At 49.6% G+C, this 24064-nt stretch overlaps 1 protein-coding gene across 4 annotated transcripts in view; it reads right to left on the bottom strand.

Moving 5' to 3' along the window:
• KCNU1 (potassium calcium-activated channel subfamily U member 1) overlaps nucleotides 1-24064 on the bottom strand; it is a 204975-nt gene that overhangs the window by 42268 nt on the left and 138643 nt on the right. For 3 of the 4 annotated variants that reach the window (XR_004755816.1, XR_004755817.1, XR_004755818.1), the window contains exon 29: nucleotides 10434-10608. The gene's annotated coding sequence lies outside the window, so the exon portion shown is untranslated. Of the gene's footprint in view, nucleotides 1-531; nucleotides 712-10433; nucleotides 10609-24064 lie in introns of those variants that run through there. The other variant, XR_004755819.1, reaches the window with a different exon arrangement.

Raw genomic sequence — 24064 nt, 5'->3', positions numbered from 1 at the left:
TGACACGTCTATCGACAGCTCTCCCTGCGCAGGGCGGCCGGGCGGCAGGCGGCCACGGCTCCTTCAGGAACAGGGACGGCTCCGACCGGTATCGACACCGCGCGTGGAGGTTTACTTAGTACCAGGGAAGATGCATCTGCTAAGGCAGCCGGTACATTTCCCGATGGCTTCACAGCAGCTGCATTATCAGGGAGGGGGATCCCTTTGTGTGGAGGCAGCACTGTCACACAATAAACCCAGAGCTGCTGCCCAGGCCCTGGGCTTGGTGCCTTGAGGTGCATGGGCTGCAGAGCTCGGCTGGGAGGAGATGGTCATAGCCTTCCTGGCTCTATCAGAGGGACTCTGTAGTATACTCCCGACAGGAACTATTATTTCAGCCGAGATTTGGTTAACAGCCCACCAGGAATTCTCTCCTCCCCCACCAAAGCTCACCCATTCTCCTTTCCTCCCAAGCACCTCCCTGCCTGCAAGGGGCAAAAGCTCAAGTGCCCAGATTCCCATCATCTCCCGGAGATGAGCAAGGAGCCCTTCCTAAAAGCACCATCATCCTGGGCTCCTTGCCAAGCAGCCAGAATCCGGCACCCCGTGGTTCTGCTCGCGATGCTCGGGCACATCTCAGCGCCCTGGCTGCTGCAGGAGCAGCAGCACCACGTGGAGCAGCACGCGGGGCTTGCAGCAAATCCTCCCGGCACACGCCTTCGCAGCCCACCGCTCATCCAGGCGAGGAGCAGAGGGGGGAAAAAAATGAAAGAATATTGAACTTCTAATGCACTGTAATTACCAAATGATCCTATCTCAGAAGCAATGGGCCCCCATGGGATTTATTGCTGTATTAACAGTGGTTTTCCATTGCATTACTTAATGAATAATGTCTAGGCTAATAGCACACCAAAAAAAAAAAAAAAGAACAACTCCAGTGTAATTATTATTTCTTCTAATGCAGCCACTTCTTACATAAATACCCATCTCTCTTTATTGGGTTGCTGTTTAAAAAAATGTTTCCTATTAAATTGCCATCGGCACGAGGCATATATTATCATTATTATTTTTACTTTTGCTACACGAGGGTTTCCCCGCTCCCCGACGCTTCTGCACACCTAACCGACCACCGGGCTCCCACCCGCACCCCTGGTGCCACCCTCGGCTTCACGACCCGGGTTCTCAAAAAGCTGCAGGGACCTCAGCTGTGCAAACAGCCGAGCCTCTGTTTATTTTGGTAGCCTCACAAAATATTTATGGAGAGTTATTCGAGCAGAAAGGCTGAATGGAGATCATTGCAATGTGTCAAATTAAAGAGTGCTTAATGCCGCCTAATCTCCTGGTAATTACTGTTGTGGCAGCGGATGGCATTAGAGCCGGGTAAGAAAGCTAATGATAGTCAGAGAGGAGCCTGGCTGGGTGTCAGCACGAGGCGGGCAGAGAGCGGGCTTCTGTCAGCCCGCAGCTCCAACAAGTGGGTCTGGTTGTGTGCGGAGAGATCAAGGGACCGCTCGCCTTTCTGCAGCATCCTCGCTCAAGGACGAGCAGTTATCTGTGCACTGGCACTAGCAGGACACACCGAAAGCTGGTGTCACGGCTGGGTACTGCCCGTTTCGGAGGGGACAGCCATGCCTCAGGGAGCTCAGCATCAATTAAAAGAGCAGACAAGGAAGCTTTATCATCTCCCTTGTAGAGCAGGGGACTTTAAATACCCGGAGACTGAGACCCAGCAAATAATAATAAATGCTCCTTGGAGCTGCTGATGCTTATCTAAACTCTGCAGAGTTTGTGTCACGCTAATTACCGGGGCTGCGTCTGATTAGCTCTGGAATCGCTCAGGGATTGCTGTGCCTACGTGGGCACCCCACACACATCGCTGCTGTGGTTGGAGTGTCAAAGCCAACCATCTGCAGGCCAAGAGAGAGGGTGGTATTTACAGTTTGCCTGGTTTTTGTCCTTGATGGGGTCAGCAGCAAGCAGAGAAGAAAAAGGGAGACTGCTTTGATGGGTTTCAGAGGTGCAAGCTGGACCAGCATACACAGAGCTATGTATTTAGAGGTACCCAATAGTTATTGAAGGCATTTCCACGTAAACACCCGTGTTGTTCCTTAAGGACTCTTCTTTCTCTGTTTAATCACAAGCCTGGTTTCACAACAGCAAGCCCATTGCCTGGGCAACGAGCTGTGATGTCAGGAGTCAGTTCCGACATCTTCAGGGAAATGAACAGGAGCAGCTGATGAACCCTGGAGCAAGAGAGTTGTGTTTTGATGCCAACTACTTAGTGCTGCACTCAGAGAGCTCTCAGATGCATAGCCCAGGACAGGGAGCAGTTTCGGAGCAGTTTCCAGGCAGGAAGATGTGATTCAGCATTTCCTCCAACCCCCCCACCAGTAGCTCCCAGCACCACAATGTCCAAGGCAGAGAAAGGCTCAAGCCAAGCCATGCGTTCTGCTGGGTGTGTTTGTGTGCGGTGTTGATGCTGTTATTACATGCACTGGTGAGGCCGAGGACAGACCCACAGGGCACTGCACTATGATGATATTCCATGTATTTGCTTGAGTGTGAGAGCCTGCAGGTGGGACATCCCTTGCCCAGCACCAGAAGACACTGGGAAGGGCTGCAACAGCACCTCAACCCCCTGCAAAATAATAATTAAAAAAACACTAATCACTACATCCCTCGTATAGGTGCCTGCTTCTCCTGCCACTAACAGCAGGCTGGTGTCACCATCCAAGACCGTGGCAAACACCAGCCACCCAGGATGTCAGCGAGAGCCTCGGCACTGCCACATCCCACTGCTGGGGGACAGGGCCCGGGAGCAGCCCCCAGGCCGCGGTGGGAGCCAAGGGGGATACGGGAAAGGGCTCGCCGAGGGGAGGGAGGGATGAACCGGTCTGTTCCAGTTAGGGAGCTCAGCAAGCGCGAGGTTCATCATTAACTGTCAAACAGCGGTTTTAATCAGCCCTGCTCCTCGGCGGAAGATAGATTTAATATCAAGGCACATTTTCAGAGCCATTAGTTTAATTATGACAGGTGTCTGCAAACTGGATGGCTCCGCTTTCAAGCTATGAATGACAGCACTTAATTCTCAGGGCCCACGGGGGCCACTAGGGTACTTTACAAAAATGAGTTTCCATTAAAGTGTAAGTGTTTCTTTCTTTCTTCTCCCCTTTCTTCTATTTTTTAAAAATATATAAATATATATTTCTCTCCTTCCGTTCTCTCTCCTCTCTGCATGCTTCAAACTGAGAGCTGATCAGAAAATTGCCCTTTAGTGGAAGGCAAAAATAATTTTCCTCTCCCATTAGGGCTTACATTACAGGTTAGGAAAGCTGTGCCCCATGTTCTCTGGTCGGATAGACGCACAGCAATTTGCTGCTTAACCTTTCCATTATCCATCTGGCTTCAGTGTTTTCCCAATAAATAGGTAAGTAACAAATAATGGGAGCTTTGGATGCCCACAGGATGCTGCTTACCCCAGGCAGAGACCAAAGTCAGGTTGTGCCGAGCCCCTGAGGGTATGGGCTCAGCCCCCAGCCTAGGCTTCGATGTGCTCTGTGCATCTCCCACCTCTGTGAGCAGCCCCACATCAGATGAGTGTGGGCTGTTCATCTTCAGTGCTCAGCTGGTACAGGCCTTCTGGCTCAGGGCACTTCATATTTGTCTATTTTAGGCACCAAAAACCATTCCTCCCCATCAACAGCAACAAAAAGCATCAAAAAAAGCAAACAAATCAGAAAATTCTGTAAGGCTTGTTTTCCAGTACCCAGAGAACCAGCTGCTTAGGCAGCTCCTGACACAGCATAGGAAAGGTTTTCTAATGCCCTCCTAAGGTTATCTGATGGCCTTCGCCCACCATGTGCGAGCTGCTCCTCCCAGAGCAGCAGAACAAGGTTTCCAGAGGACTCCGGACTTTGCTATCTCCTGCCAGACAGCCAGGAGTGCTCGGTCTGCAAGATGTACCCAACAGGCCGAGCTCATTGCAAGGACTGGGTTGTTTTGTAAACCTAACTCCAGCTGGCCCTATTATTTAGCACTCAGCTCTTGGAAGTGTTGCTGAGGAGCAGGACTCCGGGCTGGCTGCATTAGAGCGAGGCAGCCAACGTAACTCACCCAGCCACATCTCTGGCACCCAGTCTGGGCCCCAACTGGAGAGACTTGTGATGGAAAGCTTCTTGCTGCCTGACTTGGCTTCTGACTGGGTGGGTGGCAGGTGGGGTTGTCAGTACCAAGTGGGACTTACACTTGCATTTAATAAAACTGAAGTACTTGGTGACACTCCAGACACAAACAGCATTATAGTCCAGCTTGTAGAGAAGGAAACAGAGGTAAGGAAAGGGGAGAAGACTTATCCTAGCTCTCCAGGTGACAGCACAGGATGCCTGGCACGCCACCTCCCTGGCTCCAGCCTTTTTTCTGTTTTAAAGCGCGTAGTACGGCTCTGAGAAGCCCTGCTGCAATGCCTCAAGACTATCCCTGTGCTTTCACCCCAGCCCTGGCAGCTTACTGACGCGTGGCTGACAGCACTCACCGAGCACCCCGCTCCCCCTGGCAGGGCCACCCCCTGCACACATTTCCCCAGGGGACAATGGATGGGTGCTGCCTCCCACGTCAGCTCCCTTGGTCCCATCACACCCTGCTGGGACAAGTGCCCCGGGAACAGCACGTGAGGACGGGGAGAAGAGGAGCTGGACTGAGCCCCCCACGCTGCCCAGGAAAGGCCAGGTTGTGCCAGGAGCTGAACGCCGTGCCACGACCCTGGCTGTGCTCGACCTCAGCCACACATGGGAAGCTGCAGCTGATGTGTCTCTGGAAGAAGGCAGCAGCTCACACCCTGAATACCATCTTCGTCTCCTGCAAGACCACCCCGGTCTCTCTAGCACCCTGCATGCACGCTGTGCCTGCCTGCATCCCCGGCCTTGTTCTCAGGCCCTGCTGGGGTAGAGTGACCAGCTCACTCATGTGCCAGCTCCTGCTGGGAGCCCCAGCAAGCACAAAGGGAAATTAAAGGGTTAGACTTCAACTGCCGTGCTCAGACTCCCTGAGAAGCATTTCTCCAGCCCTCACAAGTCAGAATTCATCCAAACAAGGTCACTTCAGAGTTTCACCCATGCGCCCCAGCCTTGTTCTGCTGCTTGTTGGTGTCAGTGCCTTCGCCGTGCAGCTCTGCAGCTTGAAGCTTTCTCAGCGAGCACTCCTCTGCAGGAGAGCACCAGCCTGGCACGCTGCAGGGCTCCCTGGGCAGGCTTCAGGGAAGCCCTGGGAGCCATGCAGACCCCACCAAGCTGCCAGCTTGCTGGCCCAGCCACCCCAGCCTGCCTGGTTTGGGGCCTCTTGGCAAGACAGCAGCCCCAGAGCAGGGCTCGCCGGCACGAGGAGCCCCCAAGGCCCTCGCTTCCAGCCTCTGCACAGTCTGGAGTCTCTCAGAGTGTTTCTAAAAGGTCAAAAGGAAATATCACTTCTACTTTTCCCCGAGTCTGATTCTGAAATATTCAAGTCTCCAGCCAGCCCTAAACACTGCTGTTTCTTACTCCTAATTCACAAGGTCCCTCGTTATCCCCATGTGCCCATGACCTTTCTGTCATGTGTGCAGGAGCTGATGAATGGTAGTTAGGAGATGCCAAACTCACTCCACTGGTGAGACAAACCACACCAGTCTCAAACAGGGTCAGGGAAATCCCTCATCAGCCAGCTCTGCCAGCACTGGTCTCCGCGAAGCAGGGCTATAGGGCAGGGCCTTGACGGCTGCACAGAAAGCACCCAGAGAATGGATGAGCCGTCATCCTCCTCACCCACAGCATGGAGGAAGGGGATGGCTGGCACAGAGGGCAGCAGCCAGCAGGCAACTCAGTGACCTGGGGACTCTTCCTAGTCCTGCCTCTGCCTGTACTTACCTTTACCAGCTGTAGAGAGGGGACCAAACAGCGCATCCGCTTGGCCCCTGGTATAAAAGCACAGCTCCAGGAGCCCACTGAACTCTGCTGCCTCACACTCGTTCAGGATCCAGCAGAGATTCCCGGAGACCTGCAGACCTCAGGCACTGACGGAAGGCTGAAGTCACTCTGGACTTCCCTGCATCCACTCACACAATGAACTTGTTCAAGTGAGGCTGCCAAACTTCTGCATGCAGAACAGTCTAGGTCAGCACCGGCATTCAATACTTAAAACCCCCTCTACAAGTCCTTAAGGCTTTCTAAGAAGCATCTAGGTGATGGGGGAAACCCATCACGAGCTGTTTTTAAATGAAAATCAGTCACACAGTGCACGTAGGAGTTTTTGAACAGCCCTCCAGCATCCAGTCACCTCGTATGTCCATAACTGCTCTGTAAACATGGCCCGTGGGTGCTAAACTGCAGAAAGCCGCTGGGATTTCATGGGAAAGAGACACATTCCTAAGATCCATGACCAAAGTTAACAGCAAACTCGATTCAGTTTCTGCATGACTTTCCAATTCCCTTAAAAAAATAATGAACAATGCGTTTCTCAAGGACACGGCCCCCCCGCCCCCTTCCTTTTCATCCTGCTTGGAAGTGCCTCTGCCTTTGTTCCTCCCCAGGAGGGGTCTGGCAGGTTCTAGCACAGGAGGGATCTGGGAGAAACAGCAGAAGTTATTTAAGTCCAAACACATAAAATTATACATATTCAAAACAAAGAGCATGGGAACTTGGCAGAAGGAGAGGGTGTCTAAGTTACCAAAGCAGCCATAACTCAAGAGCTGACAAATGATGTGGGTTTGAAATGACTATTTATTCTGGTATTTAATAATACAAATCCAGAGCGTGGAAACTACTACACAGCTACATCACATTGTCTTTAGTGCCTCCAAGTCACTGAGGACTATAAGGACCGAGCACTGTTGTGGTTTATATAATTTAATGCCTTTTTTACTGCAGGAAAAAAAAATACATGATCAGCAAGGAAAGGGATTCCCTGGCTAGTTTCTAAGCTAGCTTTGTTTCAGAGGCTTCGGAGCTTGGCAAGACATTGAATAGCGCAGGGGGACCTGTGTCAGAGGAAGGCAGCCAGCTCCCAGTCAATCCTCCTACCCCCACGTTGAAAGTCACATCTCCAAAACTCCTCAGCTTTATAACAAAGCTGACTCCAGCTGGCGGCACCAAGTACTTGCTCACCAAGCGGTGGCAGCTCACCAGAGATCCAGCTGTGCAGAGCCGCGAGTGGCACACGGGTTGGCACTGCACGGAGGGGATGCTCAGTTGTGCAAGTTCCTTACCCCACCAACCAAAAGTCACATTACTGAGCTCCCACTGCAAAAAGCCTAAAAATCATTGGTTAAAAGCTCAGAGGAGCTTTTTTTTTCCTTCTATTATTGCAGTGATAAGTCTGATCTAGGGAGTTGTATCTAGATTGAGTCCCAGTTTTACTCCAGTTTGTTGGTCCTTAATGGGTCTGTGAAACTTGCCTCGAGCAGCAGGTAGGCAAACGGGGTGCTCTCACCACCAAGATCCTTCCTGAGCTACCTTCCCATGCACATCAGTGACCTTCAGGGAAATCTGGCCTCTTGAGAGGTTCTGGCCTGATTTTGTAGGACTAGAAGGTGGTGATTTGACCTTAAAATGCCATTTCAGGTGCTTGGTGCAGTCTCAGCTACCCCACAAAATGTGCGGAGGACAGCACGTTCCCCTGCCCTAGACCTAGGCAGAGGCATTATTTCAGGTTGCCCTGGAATAAGTCAAACAGCAGCCTGGGTTCATGCCTCACAGGCTGCTGTTTGCTCCCCCCCTCCCGCATGTTCAGCAGGCTTTTTGTATTTTAAATGCAATTCAGACTATAGAGTAGCATATTTCTATTTTGAGTAAATAATGTTGTAATGACTAATTGCTACAGAAATTCACCTCTTCGTCTAATAAACCCAGTCCAATTGACTGGGGAAAGGAATCTATTGTTTTAAAATGTGCAATAATGGGAAAAAGGATTTTATGGCTCTCCATGACCTTTAAAAGGGAACTCTGAAGGTGGCCGGACAAAGCAAATACAGAAGGGTTCCTAGGAAGAAGCTGTCTGCAGCGGGTGTCTTTCCATATGAAATGGATTTTTTAAAACTCAGGTAAAGATTCTCATGCTCACTATGTAGGAAACAGCCCCAGTGAGAAGCAGCAGCCTTAAAAAAGGAAGTATGCTTGCTGGTGGTTGCTGCAGGCTGAGAATAGCTTCAGTTCAACTGCAAATTCAACATACAATGAACAATGCCCAAATCAATATGGTTTGGCTTTGGTTTGGAGAGGAGATGATGGATTCAGTTTCCTTTCCTTAACCCGTTCTCAAGCCTGCTGTCAGTGAGTTTGTAGATTGTTCCCAGACACGCTGCAGACTCTGGTACTGGCCCAGTAGGGAAGGGAGCCCAGCAGAGCCCCTTGTTCAGCACTGATCCACACCCGGGGCAGGATGGGGGGAGTAACAGATGCAGGGGGGTCAGGGCTGACATTCAAAGCAGGACTCACAAGGCCCAACACAGATGGCCACGTATTACAAAGCCCTCAGCATCCAGTAACTCACACCACATCTAAGCAGCCTGCATGGGCCACCAGATCACAGTTAGCACAGAGTTACAAATCTCTGACCCTGCTCAGAAAAAAAAAAAAAACACCCAAAAGCGCTGTCTGGAGTCCCATTGTCACAGCAGGGAGCTGCCCTTCTGACAAGGGCCCCAGGGAAGGGATGCCAAAATCCCAGTCCCACCCGCTGCCCACCAGCACTTCCCAGTGGCCAGGAGCCCCCAGACCCTACCACCTACCTCGGGAGGCCTGCTGCTGGCAGAGAACGGCACGTAGCTCATCCAAACCCAGAGGTAATGAATAAAAGCATACTAATGATTCCAGCAAGTGATGAAGTTACTGAATTTATACCCCTTCACATCACGGGCTGTCAGACAAGCACACCGTGTACATCACAAGTCATTTCACATGAGGTCAGTGCAACACCCAACCTCGCTGACACTGGGTTGGATTAACTCGGGGCTTAGGCACCACTCGAGTCCCACTTCAGCCCTCCAAGTGGAAACCCTGTTTGCTTTTGGTACAGGAGGAATTTTACCCAACGACTTCACGCTGATGGGCAGCCAGCTGGGTACTTGCTGCCACAAGAAAAGTACATAACACAAAGCAAAACCGGTCGTCACATTGCAGAGTGCTATTAACAACCCAAAGTAGAGCCACTAACTGCTTCTGTGGAGAGCCACCGAAGGGACAAGTCAATGTGTTTGTTTCCTTCACCTTAAGTGCTTCGAAGAACCAAGAGAGGAACAGTATTTCAGCCGTGAGCTATCCAACCTTCAAATGCATTACCCAAAGAGAAGACCAGCATTAACATCTCTGCACTGCTATCACAAAGCGTCACAGTCCTCCCCAGGACCTGATGACTCCTACTTTTGGCTGGGAGAGCTACCGAAATCCACGTGAGAGATGCACCAAAACATTCACGTTGATAAAAGGAATATTCCAGAACATTTGTGAATTATCTATTTGAAGGTAGTGGAGCCTTTTTCCTTTCATCTTCTCCATAGAGAAAGGATGTAGTAAAACTACGCAAATTATCAGCCATACCATGAGAAGTAACCTCCCAGGACTACAGCAAGCACTAGGAAATGCTGTTTTTCTCCAGCACTGTTTCATCAAGACCAAGAAGGTGGGGAATTGATGGGTTCTAAGTCAGGCGGGGTGGCGTTAATCCCCGAGCCACTCACCAAACCCCATGCACCATTCCAGCAAGGACTTAAACAGAGGATTTTGCACCAGCTTTGTGCAGATTGAGGTTGCTGAGCGTTGGACATGGGAGACACTGACCACCCTGCTTAGATGCAGGGGCAGGTGCTGCTCAGGCACATGCTGAGCATAGTGGCAGAGGTCTTTGTTCTGGAGGGGGACAAAAGGAAGCCACAGGGGGCTGTGAAGGACCCCCCCCATCCCTGCTCTGACTGCAGGGAGAGCCTTGGGCACCCATAACCTCTCGCCTCCAACACATGCAGGTAAATCGTAGAAGAGAACTTAAGACTATCACAGACACCAGGCTAGTGAAATAAAGCTTGAAAATCCCTAATGGCTTCAAGCAAACACAGCCCCGTGTTTACTATTTCTGCAGTACCTCATTATTTAAGCCAAAACACATGATTTTAGGACAGCTGACTCAGGGCTTTTAGTGCTTGGGGTTGCTAACACCGTATGTGCACAAATGCTTTTCAGAGGTTCTGATCACCTGCAATTCACACCAAATTGTGGGTAGCTAGCACTAAAAACAGCAAGCCTGTAATTTTATATGCAGTTGCTATTTTACTTCCCGCTTTCTGTTGTGACCTTGATATTTTTGTGGTCCCAGATAGATGCAGCAAATGGAAAAAAACATCATTTCACTCCCATGCAAAGCTGTTTCATCTCAGAAGAGGCGGTGAATTTTTATGCCCAGTGGCAAACACACAACCCATAATCCAAAGTAAGTGTTACCTGTGGCAGACAGGCTTCTGCAGCAGCACAGGGACATGCTCCCTCGGAGAAACTGGCAGGAATTTTCTTAAGGTCAAGCTTTGGCTCCAGCAGGGACGATACCAGATTTTACAGGCTGGCAACCAGTCACCTTGTTGCTATTCAGAGCAATACGAGCTCGTTCATTTGTCTCTCACTGTAGTTAAAAAGAAAATAAAGAAAAAGACACATCAACACAACTACAAAGATCAGCTCTCTAGAAAGCAAGCTACAATATATAGGTTACAGTTTCCTGCTAAAACAAATCCCCTCACAGTATGATTTCATAGGCCATGCTAATTATTTTTAGGGCAAGCATAATAAAACCCAGGTGATTTGCCTTTAGCAATTTCTTCTTATCTTCACACAGCTCCGGATCATTTACCCACATGGCAAGCAATTACAATGAGCCCTGCAGTTCCTAACAGACATCTTTTGTCGAAACCCGGCAAGAGTACACAAAGGTTAATATGCTTCTGCACTACAGAAATCTGGGCATTGTCTTGTGGATTGTACGACGTGCTGGTGACATGCTGAATTCAGCTGATTTACAAGATCAGCAAAACAGAAGGTTTTCCCACTGGGAGCCTTTTCCTAACTATTTCCTCACCGGGATGTTGGCGGGCAGGAGCCTGGGATGTGCCACGCTTCTGCGTGGAGCGCGGAGCCGCCCTGCAGCCGGCGCATCGCCCGCCCCGCACGGCGCCGAGCGGGGCTGCAGCCGGGCTGCGCCGGGTTTCTGCCTCGTGGTAACGTGGAAAAACAAAACCGCCCCACACCGTGGTCCTCTGCCTCTCGCAGGTTGTGCAGCCATGGCGAGGGAGAGTTTTGCTTGCCTGGGCTGGACGCGAGTGGGACTTGGTGTGAGGGTCAAAATGCAGGAAAAGGAGAAATGCATCTATGCCGTGGCATCAGGCGCTTGTGGCTGCTTGTATTGAATTGTCTCTCCGTTGGGTATTAAGTGTAACATACATTTAAGCTAACTCAGGGGTGCCTGAAGAGTAGAGACAGGAGATCTTTCCTCAGCTTTTATTTATATCAAAATATGTATTTGTATTGATGAAGTACTGTCTGTCAGGCTACTGATGGAAAATCACTCTTGATGCAATAAAACCCTGCAGCCTGCTCAGCTCTGCTAACAGTAACCCTACCCCGGCATTTAATTACAACTTTCAGGCTGAGAACCGACCCAGCTTGGTAGGAAGGGAAAGGATCCGTGGCAGCACAGGATCCTACACCGCCGGGACGGCGCTTGGTCCCAGTACGGTGCTGAGGGAGTCGATTACAGAAGGAGAAGCCTGTTGTATGGCGTAAAGAAATAATTAAAAAAAACCTTCAGAAGGTTTGGCAGCATAAAAATTTCTGGCTCTGTCGTCTCTCTGTTTCTGTGAGCAGCAAAAGATCCATAATTCTCACACTTAATGTAATTCCAAGGCATCTAAAGTGATTTACAGTCAGTTTACTCAATACTTTCAGCTTTATTTAATGTAACAGTTATGGCACATAAAAAGTTTATTGAAAATCCTTTGGGAGTATGATTGAGTAAGAAACAGTCATTGCTAATACCATTACAAGAGCTGAAGAGAAGGATCCCAGCATGTTCTCTCGGTGACCTTTATGGCTCCGTGAGCCAGGGTTACCCCAGGAAATCCTCCTCGCCTCTCGGGGACGGTGCCCCTGCCCCAGGGGGGCTGCGGTGGCCTCCTGCCCCCCGGGGCCGAGGAGCTGCTCTGCCTCGCCTGCAGGGTGGGAAGCAAAGGGAACTTCTGGGAAGCCAAGGGGGGAGGAATTTCCCTCCTGCCAAACTCGCTCACTTATGCAGTTATTTATTTTCGTATTTGCCATTTGCAAGCAGAGCTGACACTCTTCTCTGCAGAGCAGAGGAGCTGCTTTGGGTGGGGTTGGGATGCGAACAGGGCTGCACTGGAGCGAAACCGCACGGATCCTTCCCAGCTCAGCTCCCAGCTGTGCCATTAACTCTTTCAGCATCGTCAGCCTGCTAAGCTTCTCCCCAAATACAGAATTGCAAAAGCTGCTAATCTGCCCTAGCAGTTAACAAACATCACTTTACTATCATTAGAGCAATAACTATAATTTACTAATTGCCAGCACTGTTAGTGATAGCATCCGCAGTGGTGCAGATATCTCAACATCAATTTTGGTCGGATATCCTTGCACCGTTGGCAGCCCACCAACGTTGCTTGCAAAAAGCGAGCATTCACATCTATCTCAAAAGGCTCCAAGAGGAGCACAGTTATTATTGCCGTTGTTTTGGCAGCACCTAGAAGCTCCAGTCGTAGACCAAACCCAGCTTGTCCACGCTGCGTAAATACAAACCACTGCAAACCTTCCCGAGGGCACCGGTGCGAGCGTTGCCTTTCTCCATCCCTCGTGCCAGGGCTGAAGGCAGGCGCCAAAGGACGATGCCTGGTGCTGCGCGCGGTCTCCGGCGCCCAGGCAGATACGGCAGAAAGCGCAGCCTTCCCTCGGCTGGGACGCTTCCAAGATCTCTTTTCTCAAACCTACTTTCACACACAGTCACAGATTGTTTGCAAGCAAGCCATCTTTTCCAGGAATCAGAGGTGAAAGGTGTGTTATGTGAAGGCGGGAAGAGCCAGCAAACCCAGCACCAAACGAAAAATAAAAGCGCGCTGAATAAACTGGAATAAATAGACAGTAAAAGAAAAACATGTTCCACATGTGCATGTTCCATAAACAGAAAAAAGGTTACATTTTTTAGATAAGGCAACTGTGATGGATTGTTTAGCTGTATTTGTCAATCAAGTATTAAGACTTGCAGAATTAAAATCAGAGCAGTTCAGAGATGGATTCCAAGCTCTCCAAAACATCAGGTTTGGCATTTCGATAGCTATCAAGCTATCATCTCTAGACAGACAAACAGATAGATGGATGGATGATTTGGAGAAAAAGATGGAGACATTCTTTCAAGACTTTTTTTTCCAAGAGATGATTTGCTTGTGCCAAGAATTCAGCCTGGGGACAAGTCCAAATGTAGCATTTCCTCTAGCTTAAACTGGGGCTTGGCCCAAACTAAACTTTGGCTCCAAAGACCTGCTCTCAGCAGGGATGCGGAGAACAGGATTTGGTGCCTCAAGCCCACCCCGGGTTTAGCAGAACAGAGATGTGCATCATTAGAGGAATGGACACCTGCCTTTGCCCCCAGAAACACCATTTACAGGTGCCCAAATGTTAATGCCGAACAGATGGGTGGGAGAGAAGCAGCATTTCATGCTGGAATGGGCAGAGCAGACTCCAACAAGCCCACTATTGTTAGACAGAAATTCCTAGAAACAGATGCAGCAAATTCAGTGCTTCAGAGCCAGTTCTGGAGTTTGGGGTCTGCTGGGAGAAGACTGTGTAGCTTATGGATTAATGTACTATTATTACATTACTCTTTAAGCTTCAAAGGTCTGCCAGGAAACCTAAGCCTACTATCTATTGAATGACATTTTAAGAACAAATAATACATTAATATATTTAATTTGAGAATAAACACATACATTATAGGAAGGGATTTTGTCTATGCTGATAAGTCAGTGCCTGACCTTTCCATTGCAATCCCCGGGTGCTGAGCCGTAGAGGACCTCTTCCAGGAACCTTTGCTATCAGCTGCGAGGCAAGTGCCTTAACGCTGGTCCTGCCGGCTCAAAACTGCAGCTGACACGCTGTTTGGAAATGGGAGCTTAGCCGTAATTATCCCTTCGACACTAATCTACAGCTACACTAAATCTTGTTGCCTCAAATTAGTTAATCAATTAAGTGTCAAACCACAAAATGTTAGTGATTGTGGCCTGAATTTATTGCCTTGGCACATTCTTCCATCTGCTGCCTCGCTCCTTTACTCAGGTTCTGCCATCGGAAAACTTTGGGACAGGCACTTCCCTGGGCTCATTAGGGACAGGTTAACGAGGCCAGGCCTAGAGTGCTGGGTCCAGTTCTGGGCTCCACAGAGAGCACGGAGCTACTGGAGAGGGTCGAGTGTACGGCCCCAGACAAGAGACTGGAGCATCTCTGCTATGAGGAAGGGCTGAGAGCTGTCACTGGTGACCAGGTGAACACCACAGGTCACCTGCACCCACCATCTCCTGCCAGCCTTGACCATTCTGCGGTGCCCAAGTCCGACTCCTAATCCTTTGTGTGCCCGAGATGAGTTGTTATGCTTACAGCAAGTCAGAAAGTCCCAGTATTTGCTTGGAAAATTTTTGAAGCCGGTCGGTTCTCCTGGAAGTGTTTTCAGTATCAGAGGTAGGGTTTTTTTGGAATTTCAGTGAAAAGATAAAACTGATAACTGCAACATTTAGCTTTTTCAAAAGTCATGTGAAAATATTCAGCTTTGGAAAACATTTCTGGTCAAAAAATAAAATAGTCTGTTTTCCTGGAAACAGTCTCAGAAAATAAATGTCATACTTTTAAGTGTATATTTGAAAAGGGAAGAAAAGGAAGCTTTTTTTTTTTAAAAAAAAAAAGTTTTAGCTTTGTTTGTTATTGTTGAAAAACAAAAAAAAATAAAAATGACTTTTTGATGGAAATTTCAGTTCTTGGTGAAAAGCTATTTTTCATTTAAATTATGTTTAGAAGAAAAATATTCACCCAGTTCTAGTCCCCAGGGCTAATGTCTGCAAGAACTGTGTGGCCAGGGGTCATCTTCTCCCCATTTACAACTCCTGGGGCCAGAGCAGAAAGGGAAAGAGATGAGTATTCAATTCTCGGGGTCCCCGAGTGAGATGAGTGATGTTGGGCAAGTTATTGCCACACTGGGAGCAAATGAAAGCATCCTGCTCCTTGGCTCTGTCATTGTCCTGCCTCTGATGATCAGTTAAAAATGTAAATACAAAGGCTAGACTTTGGGAAAGCTCGTACAGGACGATGGGGGGAAAAATTGCAAAAGTGAGGTTTATTGATCCCCAGTCGAGATTGATGGCACAATAAGAGCAGGAGGCGAAGAGTGATTTTGCTTTTGAAAACGTTGATGAATAAGCACTCAGGGGCAACAAATAGCTGGACTCACCGAATGATGGACGGCAGCAGGCGAACAAGATGCATTTTTATAAATGGGTGAAAGGAGAGGAGGACTTATTAAAAAAAATGAATGACCACATGTGGCAGGGATATGCCACTGGGGAGAAGCCAGCCATTGATTTATGTGCACTACTGGCATTTGAAAATTCAATAATAACATTGACAAATGAGAGGCAAAGCTGGCCAGAGGACAGCAGAGAACTTGGAGTGGAGAAAGAAAATGCCAAGGTCAGGATGAAGGAACAGAAAAACATGCTTATGTTGGAAAGGCTTTGAGTTAACTCATCTATATAAAGACATTAAGAAAAATCACTCCGGGATCAGAGCTCACCATCCTGACTCTGTGGTATGAACTGGAGAGAAGTAAATGGAGGAGCTGCAGCACCCGCTGGGCCGCTCTATGGGATAGCTGCCTCCTGACGTGGGGAGCAGGGATCATTTAATCTTCCCCTCCAGCTTCTGATATGCTGGTGCCTCTAGTTCCCTGGCACCTTCAAAGCGCATCCAAAAAAGGCAGAGGAGAGGAACTGCCAGCTGCTGCGGGCTGGGCAAGTCTTAGGGGGCCCAGAAGTGGAGTCTGCCTTCTCCTTCACCTGCTCAGGAGGGGGTGGCAGATGCCCTGTTGCATCAGCCTCTCCTGCAGCACAGAGACCCGGTTCCTAGAAGCCCATGTGAAAAAGCAGGACCTGAACCCACCAGAGCCATCTCTGGCTACCACGTGCATAATACCTTGTCCTCACCAGCTCGCAGAATGTAGCGTGGCACATAATGTTACCTTAACATTTGATCTACTTAATAAGCCCCCCATTTTTTTTCCTCCGTGTCTTCTGGCTCCGTTACAAATGGCAGTAAAAGAGTACAATCAGCAGGCCAGGCTGTGCGGAGAACGCTGGTGAGAATGTGGCTGGAATGTACTTTGCTCTTTCTCACCGTTCCCGGCCTCCCTCCGGGCTTGTATTCATCTATGAAGATGTCTTTTCTAAATGCTGGAAGGTCAGAGGTGTGGCTGGAACATAATTCTGTGCATCAGTGTGCTTGGCTCAGTTGCAGGAGCACTTACTCAGGGGGGGAGAGAGTGCAAAGCCTCTTCACAGCCCCGACACCGCTCACCAGGGCCAGTGGAAGGGACTCCAGGAGGCTGGGTCAGGCCCTGGGGAACCCAGGAGTTTGGAGCCTGGTGGGTTTGAACACTGAGAGGGTACAGATCTCGTCCTGGGGCTCTGCAAAAGACTTTGGTGTTGAATGAAGCAAAGACTTCAAACAGCATGTAGCAATTCGCAGTTTTGGACAGCAAGCATCCTACAGAGACTGCCTTGAGCCTGGGGGCAGCTCGAGTCCTCAAGATAGGACTTGTGATACTACAAGTCTCGTGTTGTTTTTTTATTTTTCCTAGCCTTTTTGCAAAGCAGTTTATTTCCACCTTCAGTAAAGCAGCTGAACTCCTGTTCGTGGTGCTTTATTGCTCAGTTTTCCAACCTGGTAAATCTCACTGCCAGAGCCAGCTTTACTTTAAATATCATCTGCTGCCACATGACTGAGTAGCTGCTGTGCAGCACCGGCCTGGATGCTTTAGGATCTGTCCCTAAACAAGTTTCAAGCCAGCTAATCCTTCGATACCAGGGGAAGGCATCTGTATCCCCTCTCCTCCAGCCAGAGCAAACTTTGGCCAGGTGTTTTGAGGCCAAATCACCTAACCCTGAGGCCAAAATGCTCTGTTAATGGGGCGGGATTTAGGACAAACCTCATTCTTCTGCACCACCTCAGCAGAGGTGTCAGCAGAAGGGTTGCACATGATCTCAGTAAGATTTACATTGCTGAGAATGGCGTTTGTACTTCCCTTGTATGTTCTCTATATTTAGAGGACTGCTGTTGCCACTCAGCTCCTCTATACACAGAGTTAGTATCTTGGCACGTTATCCTTTGCCATTATCAATAACGAGGCCCACGTGAACACACACATTTTCTGCTCAGTATGTACAAGCTCTGAAAACAAACAGTATCACCTCACATTTCCTTCATCTGAGGATCTCAAAGCAATTCACGCAGGTAAAGTAAGTGTCTTGTACAGGTAGGTAAAGTGAGGGACAGGGAATTTGTCAGATTCACCCAGGTTTTATAGGGAGTCTGTGGATGAAAACAGACTGACACTGCTGCAGGGATGGCTCGAGCCCCTTCCAGTTTCTGGCAGTGTCTCCCTGCAGATGTAGCTTTACCCCTCTGAAAATCTCGCAGTAAGAGTTTTATACAAATAATTAAGGTTGGCAAGGAGTGGCTTACTCTTTCTGGTTGCTGAAAAAATCCTCTACTCAAGTTTGACATAGCTGAAATAATTAGAGAAGGAAAAAAGTTGAAAAGCCGATAAGATCTCTGAGAGCCCACCCCTCCGCCTGTCCCAAGCAATGTTATGCTGATAGCTGTCTGTGTCAGCAACAGGGTTTTGCAATCAAATTTGAAACAGTGCAGCTGAGGACAGCATTAATTTAGAGTTTGGAGCCAGTACTGCAGAAAAACTACAGGCCCAATCCCCGGCTGGTGTAAACTGGTGTAATTCTGCTGCTGTGAGGCTCGTGAACAGCAACTGAGGATCCGGCCGTAGGATCTTACCCCCTCCTCCCCATAAGGGTTGGAGCAGCTCCTGAGAATCACTCTAGAGCCCATTAAAACAAAAGTAAGATACCTCCAATCATTATTACTCATTTTTATGGCCACGTTGTTCACAAATGACTGAATTTAGCTGTCAAATGTATAGAAAAGAAAAATAAAATCGAAGCATCAGCCATCTGCGCCCCAGAAAATGTTTATATTTTCATGGGTTGTTTATGGCAAGAAGGTCTCAGCTCCTTTGTTCCACATCATATTAGTTATTGCATGGGAAATGAGTGTTTTTCACTTCGCCATTTATAAGGTTTTTGCATTCTCTCTCTTGTGCATGCTCGATCTCTCCCTATATGTATTTTTAGTCCATATGTCTCGGATTGACGCATGGAATTGTGTTTGTTTTACTGGTTCTGTCTCTCTAATAGTTTTTCATTGCAAAGGGGATCCAATGTTTCTTATTTACTCTGCTTTCTTCCAGTGCCATTATTGTGAGCGCTCGGTTCAATCAATCCAATTGCCTGATAGCTATGAGGTTCCCTGACCTATTTGAGTGTGAAGGAAACGGGAGCGGGGAGAGCTTTGAAAGCCTGCCTCGGCTCTGCTCAGCTCGGGGATGCTTGCAGAGGGCCAGCTCTTGGGAAGCTGGCACGTCTGCCAGTGCCGTGGGTCAGGTCCTCAGCGGGAAGCCGGGGTCAATCTGCTCGGTGATATGGGGCAGCCGAGGCAGCCCCCAGCTGGGGATGTGGCCTGGTTTGCTTGCATGTGCCCCCAGACAAGGGCTGGGACAAGTACCCTGTGACCTGAAGGAGGAATCCACGCAGTCATCTCCCTCGAGCCATCTCGGCAGCCCCTCGGCTTTCCAGCGAGGTTTAGTGGCAGCACTCAGAGACTCAGGCCCTCTCTCAAGCTGAGTGCCCCAAATCCAGTAGCCACTTAGGAAAATTTTGGCCAAAAGGCATCAAGAACAAGGCACAGTTGTTGCAAGTGAGAGTTCCACTCCACCAGATCATGTAAACACATATTTAGCTCTAAGTGGATAAGTAATCCCTCTGAGAGCCACCCAAGTTGAACGGTTTTCTAGATCTGGCGCTGTGCTTCAGCTGAGCAGCAGATTTTCCCTCTTCCAATCCCCCCGCAAGGAAATGCAAGCTGAAGTTAAAATCCTGGCGACTGCCTCCACCTCCATCCCTGGCCCGATCTCACATTCCCTCCCCTTACCTGCTGCAAGCAGGGGGAGCGTAAATCTGCTGAGGCCACGGTAAGCACGGGGCACCAGGGAGGCCTCCTCCACAACACGGAGTGCTGCTGAGGGCTCAGTGCTGTGAGACGTGCTGCAGGAGGAGGGAAGGGGAAATAAAGGGCACACAAGGACCAAACAGCCGCCTGACGGAGCCAGAGCTGCTCTCTGCGTCTCTCCAGAGCAACACCTTTGTGGTGCTGCGTATGAGTTTCAGAGACACATTTGCATGCTCCTGCCTCTCAGCACGAGGGTAGTCCCAAGCCCCCCGACCTCCTGTGGGGTGCAGCAGTGTGTAAGCGGGGTTTGTGTCAGCCCGCACCTCTCCTCCTCTCACCCATCGGCAGGCCCCATCTCGGTGCGGCCTGCTGGGGACGTAGCAGCGGCACCGCAGGACGGGGCAGAACTGCGGTTTGGTGCTGCCAGAAGACACCCGGTCTCTAACAGAGCCGGCAACCTCCTGCCGTGAAGATGCTTTGATGGCTTTGACAAAACCCTTCTGCAAAACACCCCGAACACCCTCAAGTCCGGTGCTAGAGCTGTGGCCCCAGGGGAGCATCGTCTGCCCTGCCATGGGGAGCGGAGCCTTGGAGGAAGGCCATGAGCTGCTGCCTGTCGGGGGGAAGAACCAGGACCAGGGGACGTCACCGACACACGGGGATGGTGTCACCAGCGATACCGAGAAGACACGCGGGGCTGTCCCCTCTTACGCCGAGCCAGAGGCAGCATGTGGCCGTCAACCCGCGGCGATGCTGAATGAGAAATCCCAAGGAAACGAAGTGAGGAAATGAATTCCAGGCGAGCAGCACGGGCAGGGGGAGGGAAGGGTGGAACGAGCGTCTCTCTTTTCAAGGCAGCTGGGCTTATTTTAATGGGCAAGGTCAGCAAAGAAATGACCAGGAAGAGAAATCGCTGCCATTACAAATCAGTCGCGATCTTGTATCAATTATTCCCCGCACAGTTCCCTTGCCTTGGGCTGAAGCAAACACGGCCTAATCAGTTTTACATCTACGTTTAATTTTATTGGAAAGAGGAGCCAGCAATGCATCATGGGGCTGCTGTGTGACATGAAAGGTGACCCCTGCCAACTTAATGACACAATACATAACCCTTAATGAAGTCACTATCTTGTCCTTTTTTTGCTGTCTCAGCCTGATGATTTATGATGGCATCATTTTGCTTTGCCCTCTTTTCATTTCAGCTTGACAAAGTGGATGAAACAATTATCTTCGTTATCGGCTGGAGCAGTAGAAATGTGATAGTTGAGAATTTCTGCAGGTGGAGGCCTCGGCTATGGATCAAACAAATGGAGAAACACACTTAGAAATTGGGGGGTTCCCCCCTTCCTTTCTCTCTCTGACTGCGGCCTCCCGAAGATGGATGGAGGATCCCAACAAGCCCTGCAGGCCCTACATCACTGTGGCAAGGAGCAATTTCAAGGAGAAGAGATCTTTGGAGCAGCAGATAGAAGAAAGCTGGGAGGTTTCAACCAGGTTCCTTTCTCAGCTCTTTTCCTCTCCTCCCCACACACACGTAGTGATATGATGCAGACCCACGAACACGCCTGATGGGAGTTATTGGGCATGTATGCAGCTACATAAAGGTACTGAATGCTAATGACCAGGTGTGTTTGTGCCTCTGCATATCCAGATGTGCGTGGGGGTTTCCGTATGATTTTATTAAAAGCAGCATAAGCTTGTATGTAATTCTTCAGAGCTGAGTCCACCTCTCCACGGTCACAACACTTTCTGGCTGGAAGTGCACCACAAACCTGCCAGCTGTAGCTTGACACTTTGAACAAAACCACAGCCCAGCTTTTCTTTTTTTACCAATCTTAAGAGAAAACAGGTACCACTTTTTCCCTTGCTACCTACAGAGGTTGCATGATGGAAACCTTCCTCCACTGACAGATGCAGATGGAAGCTGACGGCACAGTATTTCAGTCCTGCTAGGCAGAGATGACAAAGTGCCCTTGCTAGCCATATGCTTGATGGCACTTGGAACTGCCACAGCAATATTTTTTGGCTGGTGCTGCTCAGGGTCTGATGTGGCTGTTGCTGTTTACTTGGTTTCTCCTCTACATTGAGATGATTCAGGATGACTGTGAGCAGACCTTAGCAGTAGTGTTTAGGCACATGAACAAATTGCTGCAATTCCTCACTGATTTTAAGAGATAAAAAAGACAGACTCGGCTATTCCACTCATGCTCTTTGCCTGCATAGGGCTGCTCCTTGCAGCGCCTTTCCCAAGTCCCAGGCACAGCCATTCCTTTACTCTATGAGCTGATGGAAGCCCTCTGTCCACATTTCACCAGCAAGGTTGAGCCTTGCTTGAGCTTTCTGCTCTGTGGTACACTACTCAGCTCCCCCACGTCCCCGGTGCAAGCTGCTGGAGAACCCTCCCCATCAGCAGGGCTGAAATTAAAATGTTGTTCCAGGGCTTGAACACAGCACTCAGCCAGCTCAATCACATTGCCCTGCTCCTCGCTATGGATTTGTGTATTTGGAAGGCTCCCTATTTTTAGCCACATTTTTGATGTTTTTGGAAATAGCAGTGAGAAGCCTTCCAGGATTTTACAACTGCTGCTCCGGCCTTCCAGTGCTCTTACATGCACCCTTGCAGGTCAAGACCTCTCTACAGGGAACCAGTTCGAGTACCTCTAATTAAGTTATTCTGCCTCATTCCTGACTAATATAAAACACACTTATCAACCCAGATTCTGCATCAGGGCTCTTGATCAGCCTCAAGCTCCATCCTCCTCCTACAAGGACGGCTTTCTCTCCGCGCTGTGACCTGCGCAGGGCTGCTCGGGGAGGGTGGGGAAAGAATGAGAAGATAAATGTAGTTTGGCAGGACATTAAGGGAAACCACAATATTGCCTTGTAATGCAGCTCCTATCTGATCAGCAGAGTCAAATGTGGTGCCGGAGTTATGTCTCATAGGAAGTAGAACCAGCCGCCCCCGTCAAACCGATTGCCGAGATCTTCCCTGAGATACTCCTTCTGTCTGTCAGAGATACCAGCTGCTGAGGAATTCCCAGCATGTGCTGCAAGTGACCCAACCGAGCTAACGCAGACCTTCTCCCGTCCCCATCCCTCAGGCTCGCTGCCTCCAGCCTCCCCCTTTCCATCCTCCACGGGACTGCAGCCACGCTGTGGAAAAGGGGAAGAAGGGGATGGCTGCATCGCACCGCTGTGCAGGCCAGGCTCCCACAGCACATCAGGGCCTGAGAAATCACGGCCCGGCTTAGCTCGGTGCGTAGGGGACGCAGGAGTGGGACACGAGCATTGCTTTCTCTTACAGTGAGAGAAAAAGATGCAACTCCTGAATTGCTCCTTTAATTTCCTAACACCTTCCTTCTGCCCTCACAGGAGGCATTTCCTGCTCCTCTTGTCAGCTTGGACAGCATCCTAGGAATTCACTCACATGGAAGGTGATAAATGTGATGCGTTGGCAGAAAACATAGGCAGCAGTAGCCTCTAGTACTTTCAGAATAATTTGCAAAAATTTAACTAATTAATTCTCAGAGCCATCCTGTAAATTAGGTAGGTATGAAAGCCATTGAATAGGGGAAGGCCAAAGTCACCGAGATCCAGGGCCTCAACACCAGAGCCCACCATGGACACGGGTGCTGGACGTGGTCAAGCCCAGCTGTACGTCCTGCCAGCACCACGCAGCCACAGAGCTACAGATCCTGCTTGGGCTCCAACACATCCAAGAGGGAAGAAAAGGCCCTCCACAGTGACTCCTGTATCGCTGGAATACTCACAGCCAAGAGTAGGACTTGTTGGAAAACAGGAACATTTTACAAACGAACAACTAACTGTAGGGTAGTTTAATCATAATTAATGGAAATCCGCCACTCAATGAGTAGCTGCATGCGGACCTGGCAGTGGTTTGAGCAGCTGAGTGTGATGTATAGCGACTGTTTCCTCACCCCCTCTTTATACGCCCATTCTTTCTCATGGCCTTGCTTTGAGAGGTTTTACAGCGTTTACATCATGGTCCTTGCTAGGGTATCCACAGGCATTTAACAGCTTCAGTGTGATACGTCAGCTCTGGTTTGGGAGCAAATAGCAAGGAACCCTCCCAAGGAAGGGCACGATTTTTTGGATGGACCGAGCTCTCTAAGGGTTAACGCCGCCTTCCGCTTTGCTTGCCTTTCGTCCCGGTGCCAAAAACCCTGCTCGTTCGTCTGCTGCGCTTCCTCCGCGTGTCAGCAAAGGAAATCCGTAATCTCCCAGCTACAGATTTGGGGAACTTTGACATCCCCTAATGAGGTAAACACATTACTGTCATGTACAAACAAACAGCAACAAATTAGCAGCTGACACGTGAGGAAGCCACGGCAAAGCAATATGCGGCGCTCTTTGCAGGCAATTAATGCTGCCTGTGCTGGCTGCTCACGTGCCAGCCGGGTCTCGTCCCGCGCTCCTGGCCCCAGCCCCGTGCCCTTCCTGGCCGCTCTCCACCTGCCTCTTCCCCAGGGTTTCTCCCTCCTCTGCCACCCAAGGTGCGATGGTGGGTGCTGCCCGAGGACCCGTGGTAATGCTCGATGGGAAAATAGGACAACACGCCACGAAAATAACTGTTTAATAGGCTTGACTCTTTGCTTCTCCAAATGGGAACGTGCCCGTGAATTTGGGAGGAAGGACTGCGGCAGCGTGCAGAGGAGGCTCTTTGTATTAGATCTCTTTCAGGAATCATTTTCTTGAAGTATCACCTGCAAAGACCTCAG

Source organism: Oxyura jamaicensis, chromosome 22 (genome assembly GCF_011077185.1).
Source record: "Oxyura jamaicensis isolate SHBP4307 breed ruddy duck chromosome 22, BPBGC_Ojam_1.0, whole genome shotgun sequence".
Taxonomy (NCBI): domain Eukaryota; kingdom Metazoa; phylum Chordata; class Aves; order Anseriformes; family Anatidae; genus Oxyura; species Oxyura jamaicensis.
The sequence above is the reverse complement of the archived record's forward strand: the minus strand, read 5'-3'. Positions and strand labels throughout refer to the sequence as shown.